Source organism: Zonotrichia albicollis, chromosome 1, assembly GCF_047830755.1.
Source record: "Zonotrichia albicollis isolate bZonAlb1 chromosome 1, bZonAlb1.hap1, whole genome shotgun sequence".
Taxonomy (NCBI): Eukaryota; Metazoa; Chordata; class Aves; order Passeriformes; family Passerellidae; genus Zonotrichia; species Zonotrichia albicollis.
In genome coordinates, this window is record NC_133819.1 from 144,355,097 (window position 1) to 144,381,787 (window position 26,691).

Here is a 26,691-nt window from a genome sequence, read left to right on the forward strand (position 1 = left end):
TGTTTGGCAGCGCTGGGCACAGTTCTCCCAAAGCACTTTCCTTGCTGTGGGACTGGAGTGATCCTTGGTTGTAGTAAAGAAGAAATCAGAAGCTGGAGAAGAAAAAGGAGTGACAAGAAGATACAAAGTTCAAGGCCGTCCTGCATTTCTCAGGTCAGAGTACTTCCCCAGATTATACCTGTGCTAAACAGAGCTGGCCACGGCAGCCAGAGTCCTTCTCCATCAATGCAGGCACTGCTACACCATGGAGCTACAGAGGAGTATCTGCCAGCTGTGTACAAACCAGGGTATCTCCTGACTTTCCAGGGATTTGTCTAATTTACTGAAACAAAACTCTGCCTCCTTGCTGTCTTCAAACTATCTCAAGAGAGGCGTAGCCAATGTCTGGCTCTCAAACATTTTGGATCCAGTCCCACATCCATAGTCTTACTAGAGTCCACTTTACTGCTGTGTAACAGCTGCTTCCTTGGATGAAAAGAAGCTGTACTTTCTCTTTCTCCCACAGGGAGAAGCCTAGACAGTATATTCCATTAAGTTCTATTCATTTTTATCTTGACCTGAATCATGGGGATTGAAGTCCCATCTCCCATGGAGTCCTGTGAACCAGGAGCAGCTTCAGTGGGGTATCACTACACAGCCAGGTGCTTTTCCTTCGAGCACAGTACAGCAATGAAAGTGCTTGAAGGCAACAGCCTTACAAGGAGGCAATACTCATATATAGATGGATTTTAAAACCTTTCCTTTTGTGCCTACAGAGTTGTGCAAAGTGATAATAATGAGGCATAATATTGCACTGCACTCCTCTGACTTTTTATTTGTTAAATAAAAGATGAGCAAGGAACATTCTGTCATTGTGTGGCCATGCAGCACAGAGCCCACAGCTGAACTATACAGAAGTTTGCCCTGTGTTGCCCTCAAATGTAAATGTCATTTTGGATGTGGGGTTTTTTCCAGTTCTGTGAACTAATGTGACATTTTCATAATGTGAAACAAAGAATATGTGTCAATTTCCTTCAGTGCAACATCAGGGTTTGCAGGTGCAAAGTCTACCATGTACAGGGCCATACAAGGGGCCAAATCCAGGGCAGTCTTGTCTGTGCTGCCTACTGGAAAATCTGGAGCATATGCCATCCCCCGGGCATCACTCAAGCTCCTGCAGTTTGGTACATTTCCAGATCATGTTCACACCATGTGAGCGTTCAAACATTACTGACTGGCCTGTGCTGTCCCTTCCCCTGACAGTTTTATTCACTGGTACCCTGGGCACTGTGGTTCTGCAGAAGCATTGAATCAGTAATGGAGCCCAACTTGAACATCTACTTACTGACTGAAAGACAATTGGTGAAGACCTCTGAAACTCATTGATGAAAGATGCTCTGTGAGGAGAAAATGACATGAGTGTACCTTGTTCATCATTCTGACAAGCTATGACTCAAATACACATGTCAAAGACTGAACTGAGTGAAAAGATGCTTTTTTTTCAGACTCTTTTTTTTCCTTCTGATAAATGATAGCTCCACTGACTAAAGCACATATAGCGCTGCTCAAAATTAAAGCCGCAGTAGCAGCTGAAGGACTTAATGTGCTAATGGAAACGTCAATGCTTTTTGTGGTCTGTCTTCTTCTCCTTTGAAGAACATAATCTAAAAGGGGGTGAAATTTTAGGCCTTGTTATAAGACTGGTGGAGCATCACTGTGCCTCGCTGAAAAATAACAGCAGCTGAATAGGAAAGACAAACAAAACAAAAGGCAAAATGAGATCACAAACGTAACCTAAAATATTCTTAGAAAGAAAACAAAAAAATTGCATGAAGGTATTTGATTTGCTTGAAATATTGTGATATGTTCCACACCATCTATTAAAATACTCTGCTTCCTGCTCTCTCTTTCCATCATTCTGAAGGTACTGCAGCCACCCAGTCCAGTGGTGTTGTGATTTAGACCTTTATGAGCCCCAGGAGAGCAGCTCCCGGCACGGGCACTTCACAGGCACAGAATGAATCATTTCCCATGGATGAGGGACAAGAAGTCAGCTCAGATGGATGGACTGAGAGGGACCAAGGTGATATCAGCCTGACAAGCTGAAGTAGCAGTATATCACGTATCAAATTGCTTTTGAAAGTTTTGTTGGTGTTACAGGAGAGGTTTTATGCTGCCTTTTCATCCTGGCTGTTGTGTGACATTTTAAAGAGAGGGACTCAAAGCTCTAATCCCTTTCTGAGAGCAAAAGAATGTTTTAACAGAAAGACTTGTCTGCTACCTGTCAGATCCATCCACCAGCCCCTGGCCTTGATTCAGCCATCAGTTCACTTAAAGGTCTTAGTCCTGTTTCCAACAATAACTTTATTAAGTGGTTCTTCCTTCCTACCAAATATCTCTTTGGTCCAAGGACCCAGATCAACATGGAGCTTTATCAACATTGCAAGACAACAGCGAGGGAGGTCACGTTATAGATCTTTTCCACCTTTATATGGAAAATGTGTAAGGACTTGCCTTTTTTTCCCCAATTTATTATTTAGAAAAAAATGCATTTTATTTCTTAAAAATTATATTTGGTATTTGGAGAAAGAGAACTGATTCTATAACATGATTTGGAATTCAAGCGTCCCCTTGGCCTTTCTGTCACATAATGGTTCATTTTGGCAGTAAACCACTTAAAACAGGACCCCAGGGAACTCACTGAGACCAGGTATCTCCTGAGAGGGTCTTGGGAAGATTCCATCTCTTCAGGCAATGCTCAGGATTCTTAGCATCATCCATTATCATGGGTGAGTGAGAAATATCTCCTTATTACCTTTTGAACATAGGTATGAGAGAAGGTAAAAGCCAGTGCTTTTCCCATTTATATTGATTACACAAGGAAATACTCAAAGGTCTTTCATAACCCAAGGTACATCCTTTCTAAGACCCCATAGCCTTATTTCCAATCTAATTTCAGAGCGCTCACTAGTGACCCCCAGGGGAACTCCAACTTTGAACATCCCATTCCCGTCCTTACTTGGCTTTTTTAATGTCACATGTATTTCTGTATTTCACAATATCCTGTGCTTGGCTTGGACAGGAAGGGTTTCTTCCCCAGCAGGTACTCTAATGTGAGATGCATTTCTAAGTCTGAATTTAGTCCAGTAAATCTGACCACTGCAATAACTACTTGATTCTCTTTCTCACTTCACATGAATTCATTCCACTAATTGTGAAAGGGTCATTTCCCTAATTATACCATTTTACCCTTGTTGCCCACACCACATCTTCACAGTTTAGAAATTAATACAAATTGGAGTGTACAGATGAATCACCGAGAAGTTCAATAACTGCCTGGCTTTCCTCATTTGACTTGCAAGAGAGGCTTTTTTTTTTTTTGCTCATACCACACTCCCAGGTCTGCAAAGTGCTCTTCAGCAGAAACACTGTTCTGTGCAACGCTTGGTTTCCCTGTCAGACCATGAGCAGGGGAGTCTCACTTGTGTGGGCTGTCCCCATTTTCACCTCAGACTGCACACTACACCAGAATAGAAAACATGAGTCAGAAAGGTTAAGGGTTAAAGTGTTAAAAACAAAAGAGAAGAAAATTCATTCAGAAAATAGTGGTTTCTAATGGATGAGAGGAAGTACTGTAGAATTTCTTGTAAAGTCACAATGGCCAGCTCATCAGAGGAAACCCCTCCCATCAGGGGCTTGTACAATGCCTCCTGGAGCCTGAACAGCTGCCAAGTCATGACCATGCAGTTAAGGGAGGCCACAAAGAACGTCAAATCAAGGGCATATTTCCACCTTCCTGTCCAGCTAGGTCCCAATCTATTTTTTTCTTTCCCTTGCATTAACTATTTTTTAACGACATAAGCCTTCTTAGTGACTTTTCTCTTTTTTTTTATTTTTATTTTTTTAGTTCCTCTGGCTTTCTTGCAAGCTGCAAAAAAGAGCTTCTCTGCGTGGAAGCAAAGCCATGGTTTCCACAAGATTTGCTGAGCCAACCTAATCACTCAGTGACTTGGAAGGAGGTCCTGAAGCAGCTGCCCCATTCTCCCAGCCTGGCTTCATGCTCTCAGCTGCTCGTGTTGAGGCTGGCACTCAGCAGATCTCCTCCCGTGACCTCCTTACCTCGACAGCCTGCTCAAAACCATCACAGCACAAAGCCCAGCAGCGTTCTGCTGTGTCAGCCCTCTGAGGCGGCACTGCAAAGCACAGGGCTGGGGAGGAGGCCAGAGATGGATGGCCACAAAATCTCTTCCTTTTGCTTGTGAGAAACCAGTAATTCAGCAGAGCTCTTCAGGAAACCGCAGAGTCAATATGCCTGTGATAGATGCTCATCCTCGATTGCAGCATGCTGAGATCCCTACTCTGTTTGCATACATTTTGTGAAAGGCTCAGAGATGGGGCCTTTCCTGAAATTTCTATCTTGGTAGGACTTGTGGAATAATAATTTTAAATAGGTTCTTCAGACCTCTAATTTTCTCCTTCTCAGCTTCCCCTTAAAACCATTTTTCTACCACAGAGCTTTCAAGAAAAAGCCAGTGTTGACCTCTCACAACTGTAATTTGCCCTAAATGACCCAGGAGTTGCACAGCCTTGCCCTATTTAACCCAGGCTGGCTCTTCATTTTCTTTTTCATTACTGCAAACTCTTTGGAGTAAGAATGGTCAATTCCAGTTGAAATGCTTGGTATCCCATAATTTGCTATTTTACCATGAAAAATTGATTCCCACAAAGGAAGTTACATGATGGTGTCCTCTCCACAACCTTTCTTCGTAGCGTAGGCCTAGGTTTTCCTCAGTTGGTTTTTTAAATATCTTCAGAGATTAAATCACCATAGCCTCTCCTTCTCATACATTCCAAGCCTTCATTCTTTTCACCATGAGACTGTCCAACATCCCTGGGCCTAATGTTCAGCTTATTTTTCTGTTCCTGAATTTATGCCCATCACTTATTGTCCTGTCTTCCACAGACAATATATTTTTTTTCCTCCTTGTAGCAGTCTCTACATAACTGAAGACTTACATTACACTTGAGTTTTCTCTTCTTTAGGGTTAAAGCCCCAATTGTCTCAAACTTCTCTTACAAATTCATGTTTTCTAGGCCTCTGGCTGTAAACAATGGGATTTTTTTCACAGCTTTCTTCTGGAAGCTACACAATTAGTCTACCACCTTCTGATTGTGCTGTCATGATGGAAAGAGCATTTCTGCACTTACCTGAAGGTTCAGTAGGTAGAAGATTTATCATAAATCTGAATAAATCTGAATAAATCTGAATAAATCTAAATAAATGAGAAATAGGAACCTTATTTTTCCTTTTTCCCGCCCAACATCAGGGCACTGTTATCTTGTGTACAGTTGAGGATGCAGTCTAGCTCAAAGATACTGATTTTTGCAGCTGCCCGATTAATTATTCCTCTCAGTGTATGCTTATATTCCTAGATGTACACTGTAGACTGTTCCTGGGGGATGACTCCAAAGTGCAAAACACAGCACTTCTCTGGTTTTAAATAGAATCATATTTACTTTGGCAAGATCCTTTTCATCTTTATTCTTGTTCTCTATAACACCTGTAGCCTCTTCTGGCCACTGAGATTGGAGGTTTAGTAAGTATATTTTATTGCAGAAGATACATGACAACAGTACAAGACAGAAAACAGCTCCTCATAGAAACACACTGAGTACAGCTTTCCATTTAGAAATAAATCATAAATAACTTTTCTGAAAACAGTGTTACAGATAGTTTTGCTTACTACAGTTCTATCTTGCACTATCTATATGGTATCTATCTTCTATTTTCTAGTCCTCTCTCATCCACAGAAAGGGCATATGAGTCAGAGTAAAAGGTCTTACTAGAAAATTAGAATATTTACTGCTTCACTCTTATTCCCAAAGTACCTTACTGTAAGATGGAAGAAATTCAAAAGGGTTTGATAACTTTTTTTCAGCTTTATTTCCTTTTCAGTTCTTGCAAGATACAGCACAATTAATTCCCAGAAGGAAATATAAGTGTCCCCAAATTTCTTGAAGAATGTATAGCAATATCAATACAGTCAATGGCTGCTTTTCATGAGATTGTTTCACACACTTCACAAGCATGTCCAAATGAACTAGAAAGCCATATAACTCAGATGCTGACAATACTCTGAGGCTTTTCCATGACTCAACCTAAATCTAACTTATTGGACAGCCTTCTGCTGAGTTATTTTTAGCTTTTATCAACTCATGCATTTTCTTCCTGCAAGCTGAGCAAATTTCCACAAAGTCTCTTCAGAGCAAAGGTTGCAAATATGAAGGAAAAAAAAAGAAAAAAAACAGTGTCAAAGATTCCTTAGCAGATATTGTTTAGCAACAAAGAATGGTGTGGGGTTGTCAAGAGATATTGTGTGTTGTACGTCACTTTTGATCATTTAAGATGTAACAGTTCAGTTGCTGAGTTGGTTTGGTTTTATTTGGGGGTTTTGGGTGAGATTTTTTTTTGATTTTCAACAGAAATTAGTGGGATTTGAGAGACTGTTCAATGACAGGAAACAGTCCAAATGAATGCACCAGAAACTGGTCTTCGTTAAAAAACTAAAAATATAATCCTGATTAGATTTTGAGTGTCTTTTGCAGTAAAACTATTTTCATCATCTTCACTGATTTGAACTGTAATTATTGGTAAAGCCATTTTTGTTGCATGCTATCAAGAAGCAATTGTTAGACAGCAACAGAGAAATAAAATAATGCATATTCCTTTCTAGGTCTTGACACAGACCTGGTTAAAAGTGGGCTTCTGGGCTTCTGTGATGCAGATTCTCCTTTTCTTGCAGCTTTAGACTACGTCTCTTCTAAGATTTTTGAAGCAGAGATTGTATCTGTCAGAACAGACTCATTCACTTGGAAGGGAACTACAGTGACTGTCTACTCCAGCCTGACCACTTTGGGGCTGACCAAGAGTTAAAGCATGTTGTTAAGGGCTTTGTCCAAATACCTCTTAAACACTGACAAGCTTCAGGCCTTGGGCACCTCTCTAGGAAGGCTGTTCCAGTGTTTGACCATGCTGTTGGTACAGAAATGCCTCCTAATGTTCAGTCAGAAACTCCCCTGGCACAGCTTTGAACCATTCCCAAGTGTCCTGTCACTGGATTCTGGGTGGGTTGACCTGGCTGAACTCCAGGTGCTCACCAGAGCCACTCTCTCAGTCCCTTCACAGCTGGACAGGGGAGAGAAGGCATGACAAAGATGTCATGGGTTGAGACAAGGGCAGGGAGAGATTACTCACTTCAGTTACAATCATGGGCAAACCAGACTCAGTTTAGGGAAATTAATTTATTACTGATCAAATCAGAGTAGGATAATGAGAAATAAACGAAATTCTTACAATAACTTCATCCCTACTCCTTCCTTCTTCCTCATCTCAGCTTCACTCCTAAATTCTCTCTCTTTCCCTTCAGCAGAGAAGGGGGATGGAGAATGGGGTCTCTGAGCAGTTCATCACACATTGTCTCTGCCTCTGCTTCCTCCTCAGGAGGAGAGCTCACACTCCAGCATGAGGTTCCTCCCACACGAGACTATCTTTCACAAACCTCTCCAACATGACTCCTTCTCATGGCCTGCAGTTCTTCATGAACTGTTCCAGCGTGGGACACTCCCATGGGGCACAGTGCTTCAGGAACAGGCTGCTCTGGCACAGGTCCCTTGTGGGGTCACAGGTCCTGCCAGCAAACCTGCTCCAGCTTGGGCTCCTTTCTTCATGGTGCCACAGTCCTGCAAGGAGCCTGCTCCAGTGTGGGCTTCCCCCAGAGCCTCCTTTGGGGATCCACCTGCTCTGGCATGGGCTCCTCCAGGGCTGCAGGTGGATGTCTGCTCTCCCATGGGCCTGCATGGGCTCTGGGGCACAGCTGCCTCACCATGGCCTGCACCATGGGCTGCAGGGGAATCTCTGCTGCAGCATCTGGATCACCTTATTCCCCTTCCTTCCTCAGTGACCCAGGTTCCTGGAGGGCAGTTCACTCACGTATTCTCACTCCTCTCTCTGACTGCTGTTGTGCAGCTGTTTATTTCCCAGTTTATTAAATATATTATCCCAGAGGTGCTACCACTCTGGATGGTAGACATTCCACTAATTTGCTCGGGCTTGGCCAGTAGCAAAACTCAGTTGGGCATGGGAAAAGCTTCGGGCAGCTTCTCAGAAACCCACCCCATAGCTCCCCCACTACCAAAACTTTGCCACACAAACCCAGTACACAGGAAGGAGAGTTCAGCACCTCCCTCTCCCCTTCCTCTCCTCAGGAAGCTGCAAAGAGGCCACCCCTCAGCCTCCTTTTCTTCAAACCAGACAAGCTCAGAGTCCTCAGCTGCTCTTTACAAGACATGCCCTCCAGTCTTACAACTAGCTTTGTTGCCCTCCACTGGATACTTTCAAGGACCTTGACATCTTTCTTGATTGGTGTGGGAGGGCAAATTAAATCAGATTTGGGAGGGCCAAGGACTGAGCAAAGGTGAGCTTTGCAGACACACAGACAGCTGCTGGTGGGGCAGGGGAGCAGGATGCACCCACAGGATGTTGAAAGAGGAATGGTGTCTGCCACGTTTACCAGCCTCATTTACTGATGCTGCAGCTCTGAGTGTCTCACATGAAATAAGCCTCTTCTGCTTAAGCTTTACGTTTGCAGAGGTGTGCACTGAGGCAGGATCTTTGCAGTGTGCCTATGAGGGATGTGGGGAGTAAATACAAGCCAAAGCAATAAGCACACTATAGCAAAAAACCAGCTCCCAGTCTCATCTCAGAGTTTAGTTGAGGCAGGGAAGGAGGAAGCAGTGCTTGTCTTATCAGTGATAAGGTGTGAGCCAATACTTGCTTACTTGCCAGAGCTCCTCAGAGAAGAGTTTCTCAGCAGTCCCACAGTTTCAGCCTTTGAACTTCAGAACTCTGCTGCATTATCCCCAAACCCAAACTGCTGTAAGTATGACCTGTGATCTTCATCACCCATCATCCTCTCTCTGCATCTTGTCTTGCAAGAGGACTCATTCCAAGATGCACATCAGGTCCACCTTACTCCCTTGGTCCCCAGCTCGCATGTCAGGTCATTGATGAGCTGATCACAGAGAATTAATGAACCCTATCCCTATGTGTGGAAACCCTCGAAAGCAGGGAAAGATGAATGGCTTCTACAGTGTTTGCTCCATACAGGTATAAAAAATATCAGGTCACATCAAATTGCCTTGGAGCAGGGTTCTTCCCCTGATGCAGCATACAAAAGTGATTTGAGGGTTTTTCTATTTGCTTCTGGTTCTTCTACCCACACAGTTCCTTTATTGTGACCCCAGAAAACAGTGTCTGGGGATGGAGATTGAGCTGGGCATACACTAAATGCAAGTGCCAATCTTCTCAAAATACCAAATCTCCAATCATACCCAACATTATTGCCACACTTCATATTTGAAAATTTGATTGGTCTGTAACTGGCTGCTGAACACTAAAAATGAGGGTCTTTAAACAGATGATGGTCTTTTGAAAAATGCATTTCATTAATTTACTTTGACTAAATTTAGTCTGACACTGAGACACAGTAATGAAAGAAAAATAAATATATGGATCAATATTTGCTTATACAGTCTAAGCAATTACTGTGTATTTGAGAGGTTCATTTTTCCATCTTATAAGTCAATTAGCATGGAGAATTAAAAAATAGCTAGATTCACTGCACTAGTCCTGCTCCTGCTGACAGCAGTACATGTTTTGTATTGAACAGGAGTAATATTTGGGTGTAAAGACTTTCCCTATAAAGTCAGAAACCATCTTCTACCTGTTGTCTAGTAATGTAATTCATCATGCCAATAAAGACAATGTAATGTCTTCTCTTACAATGCAAAATTAACATTAAACTATCATGTAAACCTCTCTATCTTTACGTGTGTGTGTGTGTGTTTTAGGCATGATTTTGATAAGTGCTGGACATGGGCTTCTTTTCGCTACTGGAAGCTAATGGAGCTTCTCCTGGATAACATAATTGTATGCTCTCATATAACATAACTAGGGAGGGAGTTGATTGGGTATTTTTAATGAAGATATTTAACAACTGACCCATGAATCCACAGATATCCAGTTAGGAGCAGAGGAAATAGACCACTGCTCAGGAAAGCAGTTATGCACCTGAAGAAGAAACTGAGCTTCTTGAGTGCTTAATGCTCTGCATTTGCTTAGGTGAAAAAGGCTCCAAAGCACCTGTGTTGACTTTAGATCACGAAGTGTTCTCCATTGTGAGACAATACTGTTTAATTCATTGATAAAAGGTATTCTTTATCCCTTGAACTGATCTGATTCCTCACTGCTTTGATATTAATGTGGCTACGTGGAAACACGTGAAGATGCAGATAATGAAAGTTTGTCTTTTCTCTGCATTTTTCAAGAGACAGCAATTGCTAGGCTAAGTTGACAGAATTGAGTGCTCTGAGACTCCTGCCCAATCCAGCCTGTGGATGGGATTTGAGGTGGGTGTTGGCATGCTGCTGACAATATCTGGGGTTTAAATTGACCCTGACCCAATCAGGGTGTTCCCACTGCAGGCTAACCTTGAGTAAAGTGGAATTGATCTAGTGTGGGCTGTTAGATGTGGCATAAATCCAAGCACAACTGCCAAAGAGTTGGGTTTTCAACAGTAATGTGGTTGGTTATGACTTGGAAAGCCTGCTCCTTCACTAAGCAGTCACAGTTACAAGTATAGGGATTTGGGGTACCCTGGAGAAGAAACTAAAAGAAAGACAAAGACAAGGGGAGGTCAAGGAAATATTTCTCTGAGAAATAAAGAATCAGCTCCTGCACTTAATTTCTTACTTTCATGTACATGACTAAAACACCTCAGTAATATTAAAAATGGTGCTCAGTGTGATGTATAGCTTAATAGTATCTTTAATCAGTAGAAGCTAGACTTAAATAAATTTTCAGTTCATGGATTATTGCTGGACCATGTAAGTTGAGGAGATAGGTTTTCTGCTGCCAAAATTTATGACTTATCCAAAGTCAGCAGAATAGATAAATTGATGTATGCCTTATCTACAAAAAAGAATGTGATTGGGATGAATTTCCAAACAGGTGATTATGTGAATGATGCAAAAGCCAAGAGGTATGTACACACTGAAGGAAGAGCAGATTGGTTTTGGCCCAGGTTCAGGAAAGGCACTCCCACAAGTAAAAAGTAGTTACTATGAAACAGATCCAGTGTCAGAAAAATGGAATAATCACCTGGAATTCAGCCCAATTAGTTTCTGTAAGTTCTCATATTCTACATGTACCAGGAATGTAGTGGAAGTGACATTTGATAACATTTTATCTCAGCCTCAGTCACCTGGGGCCTGTGCACACAAATAAGGAGCGGAAAAGAGTGAAGCAAGAATATTTTTACTCTTTCTTTTTTTCAGATCAACCACAGAAGTCTGTAGGTGTCAAACCTCATAGCTTTTCAGAAATGGTATTCTCATTAATTCTTCTTTTTTCCATTTAAGAATAGAAACACTCTGTTAGTAAGGTAAATGTGCTCATTTGCATTGTTAAGCAGTACTTTGAAGTGTTTTCAGTACCTTTTCATAGAAAACAGAAACTTAAAATGAAGAGAAAAAAAATCCTTTCCCATCAAAGGCTAATTGATTAATTCTTTGCTTGAATAATAGCAAAACAAGAGAATCCATTATGGCCAGATTCAGAAATGGCACGCATCACATTCTGTTTAAGCAATTTATGCTACAAGTATTTGTGTGTAATAGCATGCCGTTATTATTTAATTTCAGTGCTGATACAAGAGGGTTAGGATGAGGTTGCAAAACGTAACACTTCTTACAAAGAGGGATAAATCATGAGTTTGAAATTGCAAGAAATAACTAAATCAGTTCTGGAAGCAGGTATCATTTTTAGGCCAATGGGAACTGATGGAGAAGGGGTCAAAAGGGAGAGCCCTGATCTGTGTCACTTCTTGGAATGGCCAATCCTTACGGAGTGCTCCTTGCTTACCGGCACTGACGTCACCCTGTCACTTCTGCCACACAACCTGAGGGTTCACAGGATGCCAAAGAGCAGATTTCCCCTCAGATCTTGGCAATCCCTCAAGGTCACAGTGCCAAAACATAGTTTTCCTCTCCAAGTAAAAGATTGTTGGTAAGAAAGCATTGTCTGTCAGAAAGATATTGCCCAATCAGTCCCACCAACGTCATTTTGCCTCTACATGAAATAGCACATCCCAGCCTTGGCCAGGGATGCAGGAAAACACAGCAGGCTGGAATTTGCTCCCTGTTTTTGTGATGTCCCTGCTGCAAACTCCCAGCCTGTCATGCAAGTTTCCCTGCACACCTTCTACTGCAGTAATCTGGCTCTGCTGTCAGCTTCCTGAGGAGCACAGCATGGGTGCATGCTCTTGGGTGGGTCAGGAAGCTGCATGGAGAAGCACAGAGGCAAACCACAGCAATTCAGCACTTCTGGCCTCTCCAAGAAAAGCAGCATCTCCCACTGTGTCTTCATTTCCTGCATACATGTCCTGACTCTCCATGCCGCCTCCTGCACTCCTAAGGGGAAGTTTCTACAGCTCATATCACAGCACATCTTTCTGCAGCCTTCCAGTTTCCCACTGCAGCTACACCAGCCTGTCCCAATTAAGCCAAGGAATGCACCCCACAATGCCTGCAGATGCAGCAAGTGCAACTTGAGATGCCTTGCTGATCCTTGCATGCAGCATCTTTCTTGTACTTCAGCATAATGGATGATTCTGGCTATTAAATTCTGAGGTGTGAATGAAAGAGCAAGACCTAGACAAGGAAAAGTAGAGCTATTGCTAGGTTTAATCGCAAATTAATATTATTGCAAAACATTTAATTGCTTCTCACTGTGATTTATCAGGAAAAAATTAAAGGAAAACTGAAAAAGATTCTAGCAACAGCAGGAAAGAAGGCATACAGGGAAACAGGTTATATCCGAATTGTATAAATGTACTTGATCTTCAATAACTCATTAACAACAGTGTCATACTGTTTATTTTCTACTGTAGCTGTGATTTTTAGGATTATGCCTATCAATATTTATTCTTGTTTAACAGAAGGCAAACATCCGGTCAGCCCTGGCAAATGCTATCCCGTGAATGTCAATTTCATTACGCTTCAGTCACAGAACAAACGTTTGGTTTCAAACAGGAAGGTGAAAGTACAAAATGGGGAGAGTTGGTAACCACTGTGCATAATGCCATGATAATTAATCTGGTACAAACCTGTGAAGTTCTTAGAGATCTCACTTATCTCCTGTCAACATAAGGAGCAAAATTTCTGTTCCTATCATGGAGGTAGACTTAGCTTTTACTAGAAATGAGGACTCTGTATGGGACTGTTTCATAGATTGGCAAAAGCATCTGTAGAAACAGATTTTTCTGCAAACTGCAGTTTCTAGATGAGGTTCCTCTTTCAGACAACTCATCTTGATGTTGCTCAATGGGGTTGAAATGCTGAGAAGCAATTTTGAATTTTTCAGTGTCATTTCTCTGAATGTCTGTGCAGACAAGACCCTGAAAGTCTCCTGCCTTTTTCTGTCACATTGCTACTCAGGACTGCCTGTAACTCTGTAGGTTCTGATATCCAGAGCTAATCTAAATTAGCTCTAGATATCTAAAAACTCTAAATATGACTATATGTTTTAAAATAACAAAGCTAACCAACATATATATCAGATGGAGCCTAATGAATATGAGACACATTTGCCAGAGTAAACTGAAGAAGTGTTTAAGGGGTACTCTGTGGACTTGGCTGTATGCATAGCTCTTTGTTGTTGTGTATCTTCACAGCATTTGAGACACTCACAGTGGCTTTATCCTCACAACCCCCTCGGATGTAGCAAAGATCTACCAGTCCTGTGGGGGCTGGGGACAGACGAGAAGCAGACAAGGTGTCCTGAGGACCCGCGGAGTCGCACATGGCATCCCGCACTGCTCGCGCCTCTCTGCGCACCCACAGTGCTCCACCCACCTCATCACTGGACTCATAACTCACCCCCACCAAAACACAGTGTAAGCTCTCTTTCTGTGAAATATTTAGGGATGGGTAAATCACAAAGACTCTGTGAAGTATGCAATCATTAAGGGTGAAAAATGTGTCTGAGATCCTTGAGTCCAACAATTAACCCAGAACTGCCACATCCACCACTAAACCATGTCCCCAAATGCCATACCTGTAAGATTTTTGAAGACTTCCAAGGATAGTGACTCAACCACTTCCCTAGGCAGCCTGCTCTAATGCTCAATGACCCTTTCAGTAAAAAACAAATTCTTAATATCCAGCCCAAACCTCCCCAGATGCAAGTGTTTCCTTCTGTCTATCACTTGTTGCTTAAGAGAAGAAGCTGATCCCCACCTGGCTACACTCTCTTTTCAATTGCGTAGAGAAACGAGGCCTCCCCTGAGCTTCCTTTTCTCCAGGCTAAATACCTCCAGGTCCCTCAGCTGCTCCAGACTTATGCCCCAGATCCTTCATCAGCTTCATTATCCTTCTCTGGACATGCTCCATCATGTAAATGATGGCAAAAATAATAAGGGGCTTTCTAGGAAAGCCTTTCTAGACAGGAGACATAAGCATATGTTGAAGTGAGGCTAATCTGACTTCAGGGATTTAGAGTAGCTTAATATGGTAGAATTGTATAAATAATGGTATCCAAGGTACAAATAATTAATAATTTTTTAAAGTCTAATTTATTTTTGGGATTTGCCAATACTGTTTCTCTGTCATATATAAACTTTATGCTATTCAGGGCAGGGAATACTTATAGCCTGTTGCACGGATCATACTTAGTTGAAAAACTACGCAAAAAGAAGATTCATGTCTTTGCTTCCTATTCTGAATATCAAAAAAATACTTAAGTAGACGCAATAATGCAAAACTTGATATTAAAGTGAGAAAAAAATTCAGCATATGTATTCATCTCAGGATGATTTTGACCCCAGGAAAGTATTTGATTATGATAGATGAACTATATTGCCACTCACGTTAATATAGTAGTGTCTAATGATTTTTTTTAAAGTATTCATTTTAACACTGCCAATGTTTACTTAGCAGGACATTAATAACAGCAGGATATTTATCACATAGGAAATGGCTAATGAAATCTGCTTCAGCTGTCAGTGGATGTTTATGTTTCAAGGCTGCACTGGATTGTTTATGTACAATATAGGGGAGAATGGTAGGGTTTTGTTGGTGACTAATAATAAGAGGAAAATTAAATGGCAATTATTATGGCTTTTATTATTATTTATATTACATTAGAACTCATTTGGGCTTCAGATCAATGCTAGAAGCAGGTCAACTCTTTGCTGAAAGATTTGAGGATGAGACAAAATATATTTGGTAGTGATGGGACACAGGACTGGGAGCAAAAGCTGTCCAGCTTTGCAAATAAGCTGATTCACTGCCTGCTGCTCCTCTGGCAAGTCCTCTTGCAAGTAGTCTCTAGGATTTAATATATCTCTTTTTAATGCATGAAGCTTATACAATTTCTGCATATTCTTAAATTCAATAGTTAAATCAGGGCCAAACTGCATCCCCTAGTTGAGGGTTTTAGAAATACTCTACTCATTCTTAAAGAGTTTACTCCCAATGGCTACTTCAAATTAGATGCAAAGGTCACAATTTTTAAGCATAACTTACACAGATTCTGGGACCTTTTCCCCCTAACAATTGGACCCCATAGTTTGAACAACCAGGATTTAAAGGATTTCCTTTTAAGAAGCACAAACGCTTTTCCAATTTATAAAACAAATCAGCCATTTGAAAATTATATTTTCCATCTTCCTTTGCAAGTCTGAGATCATCATTTGAGGTTTTCCTTCCTTTCTTGAAAAAAGCTTAAAGTGGTACATCCTTGTTGCAAGGACATGTTAGAGCTGCCAGATTGCATCACAACAGGGACAGGCATGAGTGCAGAAACAAGATGAGCTGGGGAGCTGCACCAGTCTTTGGTTGTCCTTCACCAACCCTTGCTCTTCACAAATATTAATGCCTCCCACTAAAAAAGTGCATAGTTTTTGGCCAGGATGCATGTATGCATGTGAGGAATTTAATCCTACATGCCACTGATCAATGTCAAGTGATCTACCCTTTCTTCTTTTTATATGGTAAAAAAAATTTTAGATCGAAATCAACATTATGTCACTCTGGTTATCTTAACTTCATGAAAAGGAAAGTGTGTCACCATGGCAAAATATTTCCCTTTGTTAGTTACTCCTAAAGAATGAAATGAGAATTCCAAAGGCAATTATCTTCCTCATTTTTCCCTTGCCTGGAAATCCCTGGGAGTACAGAATACAATTCAGAAATGCTAAAACCAACTTCTGCTGCATCCCTGCAACTACCTCCAAAGTCAATAGGAGTCACGGGTGCACAAGGAACTGACTTCCCCATCAACACACTGCAATTTTTAACCATTATTAAATTTAAATCTCTCTAGCATCAATATTTATTCCTGCTAAATATGAAGGATGTTTAGACTTATGAGTCACCAATTCTTTTCTAGTTAGCGCTTGTTCTACAAATTCCACCCTTGAATGGAACTAGAGATTTGTACATGATAGCAGCACACAAAGTCAACTGCTCGGAACAGGCAACAACAGAATAACAACTGTGGAGATAAAAACGTGCGCCAGTCAGAGCCTGCGCTCCCCACTGTTGTTTCTCTGCTGTTGGTTTTGTAGCAAGCGTGAGTGGTAAATCACAAAGAGTGTGAATGAGTGCAGCAGGATTTGCCCACAATTTGTTCCATGCAAGCTCGAGGTTGCCATGGGAAACAGGAAGCATTTTTCGGGCACTCCCACAGCTATAAACTGTTGCCACTGTATTAAGGAGCGGCAGCACCCTGCATTTCCTTCAGCAGAAGGCGATGAGCTGACAGCCAAAAATGCCCAGGGAGGATGGTGCTTTTCCCCCACTTTCACTTCTTCCTTTGGATGCAGCTCAGGATCCTGGTAAAGACAACAGGCAGCCCTTTGCTGTAAGGCTGTAGGTTCGGTCTAGTTTCCAGTGAATTATTATGCAAGGTCTGCATAATAAAAACCCACTTTACAAAGTGCCATGGTAGTCAGAAGGCTGGAAAGGAATTGCAGAGGCAGCTGAGAGACAGCTGGAATGCAACAGCCAGGTTGTATTCTTTGCATATGTTATGTGGTGAGAGATTGCACACAGGGAAAAGACAGCTCTCAGTGTGACTGTAGCACACATCAGTGCCTGCCAGCCCAAAATGAGGGCCTTTGTCACTTCAGGAAGGGTGAAGTGACACTCTGGAGAAGATATGATAGCTTTCCTGTTTCTCAGGATGAATAATCCCTCACATCATTTCTGTAACTCTGGGTGGTGACTGCACCAATGTACTGGGAGCCTCTTTGATAAGTGAAGATGCCTCATTCCAACAGGTACCTCTGTAATCTCGTTCTGGGACAGCAGAGTGAGAAGTGACTTACAGCTGGCTGAAATGGTAGCAAGTGAAACAGGAGCAGGCAGCAGCACATGCTGCTTGTGTCTGCTGAAGGACTGAGAAACAGAGTTGAAGAATTGCACACAGGGAACACAGAGGCACACTTTTAGATAGCTTAAGAAGCCTTGCTTCTTATTTTAAAGATCAAACCTTGTAAAAGCACTGTAAAATCTGTGTGGAAAGGTATGGTTTTCCAAGCCAGAGGAACAGAAATAGAAGCCCTACAGCTGCCATAAATCTCCTGCTTCCTCAAGTGGTCCCCAAAGGTAAAGATAGATGCTCAGAAGCAGGAAATTTCATGTTGCAATTGTCTTTATTTAGTCAAAGGCATCACTTTCCCGGTCAAGATAATATGCCTTGAAGAAATAAAGCATTTTCTCCTACGTTATCTTTTCTACAGTCCTCTTCCTTTTCTGTGCTCCTCCCTGAAATGCCAGATATTTTTCTTTCCTGGTAGTTTGGCTTGAAAGACAATGTATTCTCACATCTCTGGTACTGAAAAAACAGGGTATAGCTGTTCCCAGGGAATAGTCTTACCTGAATATGGCAATAGCTGGAAAATGCTGCTGCAGACAACTGAGTGACATCATTTATTGCTTAGCCCTGATGAAGTTGTTCTATAATGAGTAAGTGCAGAATCCTACTTTTAAGAGTATATAAGATTTCTGCAGTTTTTCCTCATAACTGTGAGGAGATCTTATGCTAACTGTATCCTTCACCTGCAAAACAGAGTTGTAGACTAATACAGGAAAGGAGAGGAATACAAGGTATTTATTACTTAGTATCTATCAATCCTAGAAATTAAGCAGAACAGAGGTTGATTTCCACCTGGGTACTTTAAATCAATTAAGCTTCTCATGGTGAAAAGACTTAATGAATGAAAACATCCTCAGTGCTAATTACCATGTCAAATACAAATCAGAACAACAGCAGAAACAGCCCCTTGGAGACAACACATCTTCTCAGAGCACACAGATACAACATTTAAAGTTTTGTTTTCTCCGTCCTAGTCCTTATTTACACCTACATGGAAACAGGCACTGCATTCTTTTCTTGCAGCTGATAGACTCTCAGAAGGTAACACCACCAATATACCAAGTTCTCATTCTACTTGTAATTGAAGTCATATCAGCTCTGGATGTCAGGGAGAACCCTGCTGATCAGCCACTGTGCACCACAGCTGATTCCTTTTTAGTAAATCCTTCATTATAAGTCAAATAAACATTTCAGGAAAGAAATGCCAGTGAAGAAACTTCCTTCTAAGTAGAATATTCTTTCTCTGATAAAAGTTTTATTTTTCTGAGTTGTCCTTTATTTAGCCCATGAACCCTATCTAAAAAGCACTTTCTCACTTTAAGGTGGAAAAATCATTCTGAAGTGGTACAACAGCCACACAATGGTACAAAAAAAGCTGATGCAGGATCCCTTGTACTTAACAACCCACATCATTCAGCAGCCACTGCACTTCCTTTGCTTTATCTGTGCACCTACTTCCCACTGAGACGTGTGAGTTTGTGTGAGTTCGAGATGCATCTGGGAAAAAAACAATCTTTCTTCTTTGTGCAACAGATTAGAAGCTTTTTGCTCATCAGCAAAGAGATGTTGTTTCTTCCACTTGGCTAACAATAGACCTGGTGGGCTGAAGAGGGCAGTTAATCTGCTCTGACTGCTGCAGCTGTGTGGGAGCACACAGGGGCACAGTGCCCTCCTGAAAGGAGATTTTGACTCACTGAGGCCAAGAATAAATGTTTAGACAATGCCGACTTGGAAATTTTTGGGAGTATATTTTTTGGTTTGGGAAATAATCTAAACTGGCACTGAAGGGTGTAGCATGTTTAGTCAGTTAAAGGCATGGGGAGGAGAGTTTGCTTTTCCAGAATTCATTAGAAATCTTGTGCAGATGATACTACAAGAAATGAAGAATCTTCAGAAAACATTTATTTAAATAGTCCTTTTGGTACAACTGAATTGCATAGGAGGACAGAGTAAAGCCAGCTGAGCCAAATTGCATTACTACCCATGAGGTTACACAAGAGCTCCTGCCCAGGCTCCTGGGTCACTCCAGAAGAGAAACTCTTCCTTGGGTTCAAACAAGCAGTGAAAGGAAAGGGACAATCTGCCCTCTCAAGGTGCCTCTCTCTCTGTTTACTGGACAGGGACCCTGTAGAACCAGCTTAGATTTAGTCACTTTGGTTTAGCTGAAGTTTACATTTTCAGAGTTTATTACAAATAAGGTCTAAGTGATATTTTCATCTCCCCCCCCTTCTCTTTATCAGGGTAAAAATCTCTTTTTCTCTGTCTCAGCTAATATACTTTTCAGTCAAGAAATCTGTTGCTCAACAGTGACTAGTCCTACTTCACAGTTTTCCTCCAATTCCATAAATTTCATCAAAGTTTCGTCATATCCTCATTCAGGTTTTCTCAGAAACATGACTCATCACTGAAGAATGTTCTGGTCATTAAAAAGATTAGGACATAATATTTTCTTACATTTTTGTGGCTCTTTTCTCTTTTGAAGAAAGAATATTTTAGGAAAGGAAGCTTCCCTGCTGATTGTAACTGCTCAGCTTTTCTGTATTTCTCCTTTTTTTGCTTCAACAGTTACTCTAATTGAAAATTTAAACCAAACTTCTTTACAGAAAACTTTGATGCTGCAAAAATATTTTGCTAAGAAACACCACTGAAAAACTGAAATGATAAATCTTCCTTTGTCCTTAAAGTCAAACAGAGACAGGACGATAGAAAGTTGTAAGTAGCACTCTCCGTGGGCTTTGAAACAAGATTCTCATCTGATCCACTGCTGACCACAAAAAGCAGGAGAAGTGACAGCAGGGGCTGTTCCACACTGGCCTGCAGCAGCTGGGGGGCAGGCACAAGCACTGTTACACAGCTCATTTTTCTGATCACATCATGGAGCTCACCCTCAGACTTTTCTTCCTTCTGCAACTTGCACTGCAAGTCTTTTCCTCAATAATTCTTTGCCTTTTTTTAAAAGGAATCTGATTTATTATCACAGCATCCCTAACAGCACAAAAATCTCCCCTCAAGCTTTCCCTCCCTTCATGCCAAGTTCTTAGCCTTGCTCCTTTTTCTCCTGCTCCTTTCACTGGCTCTCCTCCCATGCCTTGCAGCCAGCACCTTTGAAGAAATACTCATCCTCCTCCACCTCACTTGTTCCCCTGGCTGTTCCTCGTGCTGCTGCACAATGGTGCCCATGGTGCACTGAGAGCTGCTCTCCTTCTGTGAACTCTGCTTGTCCTCACGTACCCTCAGCACCCTGGGCTTCCCTTCAGTCACCTTTTTCCAGTTGCAATATTTTCTCCATGCAAGAAACATGGGTTCAGCTGGTGCGTGCAGGTTCCCCCAAATCTGGATGCACGGCAGGGTGAGATGGAATATGGACACTGGCTGTGCAGCTTTCATGGACCTGAAGGAGCTTCTCCAGCTGTAACTCTGTAATCAGAATCACTGGTGTTCCATGTGTGACACTGTGGCTCTGTGATGCTGTTGTCCAGGCTCTCCACACTGCCTCCTGGGACTCCTGCAAGCCTTTCCCTGCTTTATCAGAAATGCCTTTTTGCAATCTCCCATCCCTTGCCTCTATCCCACAGGGGCCTCCTTCATTCCCTCATTGTCACACAGGTTTCCCATATGTGCTCTTACCTATTCCACTGTCTCCTGTTCTCCCTAATGCCCAATTTCACTCCAAGTGACAGGGTTTTTTATGTGCTCCTCATGTTATACCTGCTCCAGCCAGACTTGATAGTGCTCCTGTCTCCTCTCACAGATGTCCCCTATTTCCACTCCACCCTTCTGAGTAGTTTCTATCCTACATTCCCCTTACAGTCACTTCTCCAGATGGACTTTATCCAAGGTCACCTGGGGAGTGACAGAGAAGGGAATGAGAAGAGAGGGTTGCCACAACTGTGCTGCATTAGGTAATGTTGTCCTTTGTTTCTAAGACCCTCTGTCACCACATCCAACCTGTCATCCCTCTCCTGTACTGCTACAACTTCTCCACTCTCTCCTTGGAAAATTTTGGTTTTTTTCTAGGAGTTCAGTTTTCATACACTGTTCCTGGGCAGTTTGTAACAAGATTTGTGCTTAGTTGGGTTACAAAAACAAAGGAAAAAAAACCTTTTTTCAACTAATGACGTAAGAAAAGCTGGGACCTTCATTTTTCTCTCTGTCAGGCTTTTCCGGTGTTTTGATTTGTATCCATTTTGACAAGGTTGTTCCTACTGATGCTAAAGAATCTCTTGACATTCTCAAATGGAAAACTACTGTGCTAAAGCCAGACAAGCCCAGTGAATTATCTATTTTTATGCAGTGTCCTCAGCATCTGAGTGAGAAGCAAAAGAGCAGCTGGCACCTTGGTGGCTGTTTGGATGGAAAATATATGAGTCCCCTCTTCAATTCCTAAAAGGTGCCTTTATCCTCAAGTGCACAGAACAGCAATAGCACCAGTTTTCTGCCTGCATGATCAGAAGACACCCTCCCACCCTGGGGATAATGCCATTGCTAAAACATTTTAGCACCTCACCAGCAGAGCTCAGGGGTTACCATCACCTTCATACACAAGCAAAGGAAGAAAGGAGTTGCTGCTCCCTAGTTGCACAATGGCTTCAATGATTCCTGTGGAGCCCTTCCAACTCAGGATATTCTATGATTCCTTTTTACTTTCCAAAGAGAAAACCATTGGCACTCATCCCTTGGAGCCTTAGTCTGGGCCTCCATGGATCTCCCACATCCATTTTTTTACACTTTCTCATGTCCCACAGCTGTATGCCAAGTTTTAAATCCTTAAGATTAGGGATATCAACGCTACTAGTGCCAAATGGCAAAAACTCAAGATCAAGGGCTCGTTCAACAGTATAACTGAAAAATTTAAGCACTTCCAAGAATTTCAGGTGTGTTGGCTTCACATTTTCAACGGAGATTTTTTTCAATAACACTTTGTTCTTGGAGCTGAAAGTCTACAACATTCTTCTAACTTTACCTCTGGTGGGAGTTTTTAGCTGAAAGTTTCACTTTGAAAGGTTAAAATTAATCTGGGAAGGACCTCAAGTGTCAGAGCCGTCATCCTTGTCTTAGTGCAAGGTCACCTTTAACCAAGTTGTAAGGGTGTATTTTACCCAAGCTGAGGCATGTACAACAAAGATGTCTACATCTAAGCTGATCCCTCATTGGTTTAGGAATTCCAATTTCTGTGGCAAATAAAATGTAGAGGAATCTGGTACACCCCAACCCCATCTTTGTCCTAGGATGCAATGGTCAAATACTGGAATCATCTACCCAGGGAGGTGGTAGAGTCACCATCCCTCAAAGAGTTTAAAAAAAGACTGGATGTGGCACTTGGTGTCATGATCTAGTTAAGATATTAGAACATGGGTTGGACTCGATGATCTTAAAGGTCTCTTCCAACCTAGAATTTCTGTGATTCTGTGATTCTGTGAATGGATACACTGTGAGGATCCACTGACCGTGCTTACTGACTTTCCACAGATAAGACTGGAATTTTAAAACAAACAAAACAAACCAAACCAACAAACAAACAAAAAATCAGATGCAGGTACAACCTTGTAAAGTTTAAAACCAGGAAAACCAAACCCCATTCCATCTTTGGGTGTATGTCACTATTTATCTCGTTCCAGTGCAGCTGGAGGAGCCTTGTCTGGTAGAGTTTAGGATGCAGTTTGTCTGGTCAGATGTGGACACCTGCTGGGATGGCGGGATGGGCCATGCCCAAATCTCCAATGATGAACCAGTTCTCCAAGGCTCTGTTGGGTGTATCCTCCAATGTCAAAGCCAACACCATTCCCAAAATCTTTATTGTTGCTACGAGTTTTCATGTTCCCCCTATATAATTCATGTCACCACTTTGTACCTTTTACCTCAGAGATTTGGTAGCTTTATGCCACAGACTGCAATTTTCCAATGAAAGCCCATCAGTCCATTCCAAATCAAATATGGACACAGGAAATAGAATATATCCTCCAATTATGTAGCAGTCTTTTTCATATTTGAATATTGTGCAAACAAAATTATAATTTGGCAGAAATTGGGCTGTTTTAAAAAATTGGTCACTTAAACATGTCTATCTTCACCTAATACAAAACTGCCCTGGAAATCTTTTTTTCGTAGCTGGTCTTAAATATTTTAATTCTAATATGATAAAAATATTTTTCCCAGCTATTTCCAGCTTCAAAGTATTATACAGTGTGTACTACACTGGAAAAAATAATTTAAAACTGATATCTCTGTACCAAAAACATTTTATAAGAAAATTATGAGCAACCTAACAGTCTGTTCAATAAAATTTCTAGCAGAAAAGCAAGTACCACAAAGTTGTTGTCAGCAACAGTTTCTGCTCCTTTTAACTTCTTCCTGACTGAGCTGTTCTCAAACCCTGTGCCTTGGACTAAGTTACTCCTTCTTCCCTAACTATTGTGACTTTGTGTCTCTCACAAAAGTTCTATGAAGCAAGAAAGAATTACTGTCTACATAAGACTTTGACAGGTTCTTCAAACAGACATTGTTTAGCCAAGGAAAATTTAAACTAGTGAAAGCATGCATATATTACTTTTTTAAACCAATGTTTTTTTTTTTCTTTAGGAATATGTGTATATACACACATACAGAGATTTTTATGCATATACAAATAATGCATTTTCTTTTAAAGTACTGTGTACCGTGAATATAAAATATGGCCTTAAAATCCTACAGAACTTTTCTGTTATTGACTATAATTTGCTACAATCAGACTTAAATTTTTTGTATATAATTTATTGATAATCAATTGGTTTGCCCTTGTCTATCCTGCCCTTGTCTTGATCCTGTTTAACTTCAAATCATTTTTCTTTAAACTTGGAATTTCTCAGGTCAACCCTGTTTGAATTTATATCCTATAGGAATAGGATATTTCTATTCCTATAGGATATATCTATATCTATCCTATAGGAATAGGATATATATTTTTTTTTTCATGAAAGCCACCACTGGCAATAGTAATACTGGCAAATTCCTGTATGCAAATATGTTTCTACCATCTCTGTGTTTGAGGTCATACTTACCCTGAGGTACCGACCCTTTAAATTCAGTCCAGTTTGTCACTTCATTTGTTTATTTTTTCAACTCTAAAATGAATGAGATCTAGCAAACTATCAAAAGAAGATTTTTAAGAAGTACATGCCATGTGTGCCTTCTCCATGAATACTGCCAGTGGAAAGCCACATATAAAAATAAATGGTCTATTTCCAACTACTAATAAATATGTGGTTCCATTTTGTGAGGAGGAAGCATACACATTGCCTGTGAAAATCAACAAAAGTTCTGCAAACAGAAGATTTCTAGAATCAGGTACATATGCTCTAGACTGATACTTGGAACATTAAATAGAAATACTTCATAAATTGGACGGCATTTCTTTTATCTGAACAACCCAGTTGGATTATGCATTAAAATTGTGACATCACTTAAAAAAGATAATTGATCAGAATGATGCTCTTTTTTCCTTTTTTTTTTTTTTGTGGGGTTTTTTTTTTTTGGTAGTACTAAAACCATTCCACTTTTATTTTTCCCCAACCTTTTATTTTGAGGCATGCTGAGCATTGTTTTTTATGGAAACTATTGGATTAGGTCTATGTTTAGGAAAGCACTAAACACATGGCTAAATAAAAAAAAAGCAAGTATTCTCCTTGAAATCAATGGTCCTGCTTCTAAAATTAAAGTTAAGCATCTGCTTAAGTATTTCTTGGCCTGGGTCTGCAATCCACACACAGATGGACTAACAGTGGTAGTGAGTTTCAAGATGTCATAATGACAAAAAAGCCTCCATTAGATTGTTAATCTATCTAGATATTTATATGGCATCCATCTCCATAAAAACTGCAGTACCTATCTTAGGGTAGCCAAGAGTGAGGTCATAGAATTCCGCTGAATCCAGCCTAATTACTGGCTCTTCATTGCTGCCCTTCCAGGGCAGCTAGCTGTGCCACCCTGAATAATTACATGAACACTCTGCATCCACTGCTCCTGGCTGCTCAAAACAACCTCACTGGCTTTGCACTGAAGGAAAAGGAGAATTTGTCACGAAAAATGTGCTGCTCAGCTAAGGACAGCTTCCAGACTAGGGACAACCAGAAGGAACTGGCGACAAGACCTTCTTAAACCACTCCATCCATAAAAGGCTGTCTCATTTGTTCCTACATGCCACCTCCCTCCAAAATTATGAACATGTTTCCTGTAAAGCTCCCCCTCTTTCTACCTTCAAACTCTGTTGACTGTAAATCATCCCATAGTTCACTAGTTAGCTGGCTTCACATTCATAACACAACAAATATTTCCCCTCCAGCATCAAGTCATGCAGGCTCCATGGGATGTAATTTCTGAAGTGAAGCAGTGATCTTCAAGACAGAAGTTGCTTTCCACTCCACAAAGGAGAAGGGTTTGTTAATTGTGCAACTATTTAAAAGTCACTCCCAAGATGTGCACCTGAGCTCAGAGTCTGTAATTTATAATCTACCCACCCACACACGTGCACTGCAATCAGATCACTGTTCCCACAGAAAATAAACATGCTGAAACACAAGACCCAGCACTGTTCCAAGCAGTGATAAAACTTTTAAAAGATACAGGGTGATTTCATAACATCTCTTGGTAGCATAGGGCAGGGGCAAATATACCCTCACCAGCTGTGGAGTGGAAGTTCAAATGTACAGACATAAGGAGAGAGAGTTTCCTTTGATCTCATCTCATCTTTACAAATCAGGTCTTGATATGAGGGAAGTAAAGTTCCCAATGCCAAAAGATGAGTGGTCCAAAAAACTCTCTTAGTGAAAGGTTTGAGAGCTACTCAAAAAAACCTTCTCAACATGTCATTTTCCAATCATGTAATACCTCTAACATCAAGTAAACCTACAGTGGGGAGGAACTGACTGCAAGCAAACTAGTAAAGAGATTTTGGTCGAACACTCTAACAAGAAATTCTAAATAAAATAGTGTATTTTAAAATAATCTCAGAGCCTACATGCAGTTGAATGATTGAAGGGCTTTGTGTCAGCCATGGAACATGATCAGTTATAATCATGTTATTCCACATAAACTTATTTGTCATGGAACCACACCTTGCAGGAGGCAGCAGTTGTGTCTTTGGAAGACTGTGGTACATCATGTAACTGCCAGTTACACAATGTGCATCTAGTTCAACTTTTTACCTCTGTTTAGGATGAAGACAAGTGCTGATATACCTG

The 26,691-nt window shown here is 41.1% G+C and overlaps 1 long non-coding RNA gene across 6 annotated transcripts in view; it reads left to right on the plus strand.

Moving 5' to 3' along the window:
- LOC141731406 (uncharacterized) overlaps positions 1–26,691 on the plus strand; it is an 82,251-nt gene that overhangs the window by 31,204 nt on the left and 24,356 nt on the right. The window contains exons 3-5 of one of the 6 annotated variants that reach the window (XR_012583493.1): positions 11–153; positions 1,904–2,062; positions 3,887–9,847. The exons of 1 other annotated variant lie outside the window; for it this stretch is intronic. This is a non-coding gene — a long non-coding RNA (uncharacterized LOC141731406). 4 more of the 6 variants (XR_012583491.1, XR_012583496.1, XR_012583495.1 and 1 more) reach the window with 4 other exon arrangements.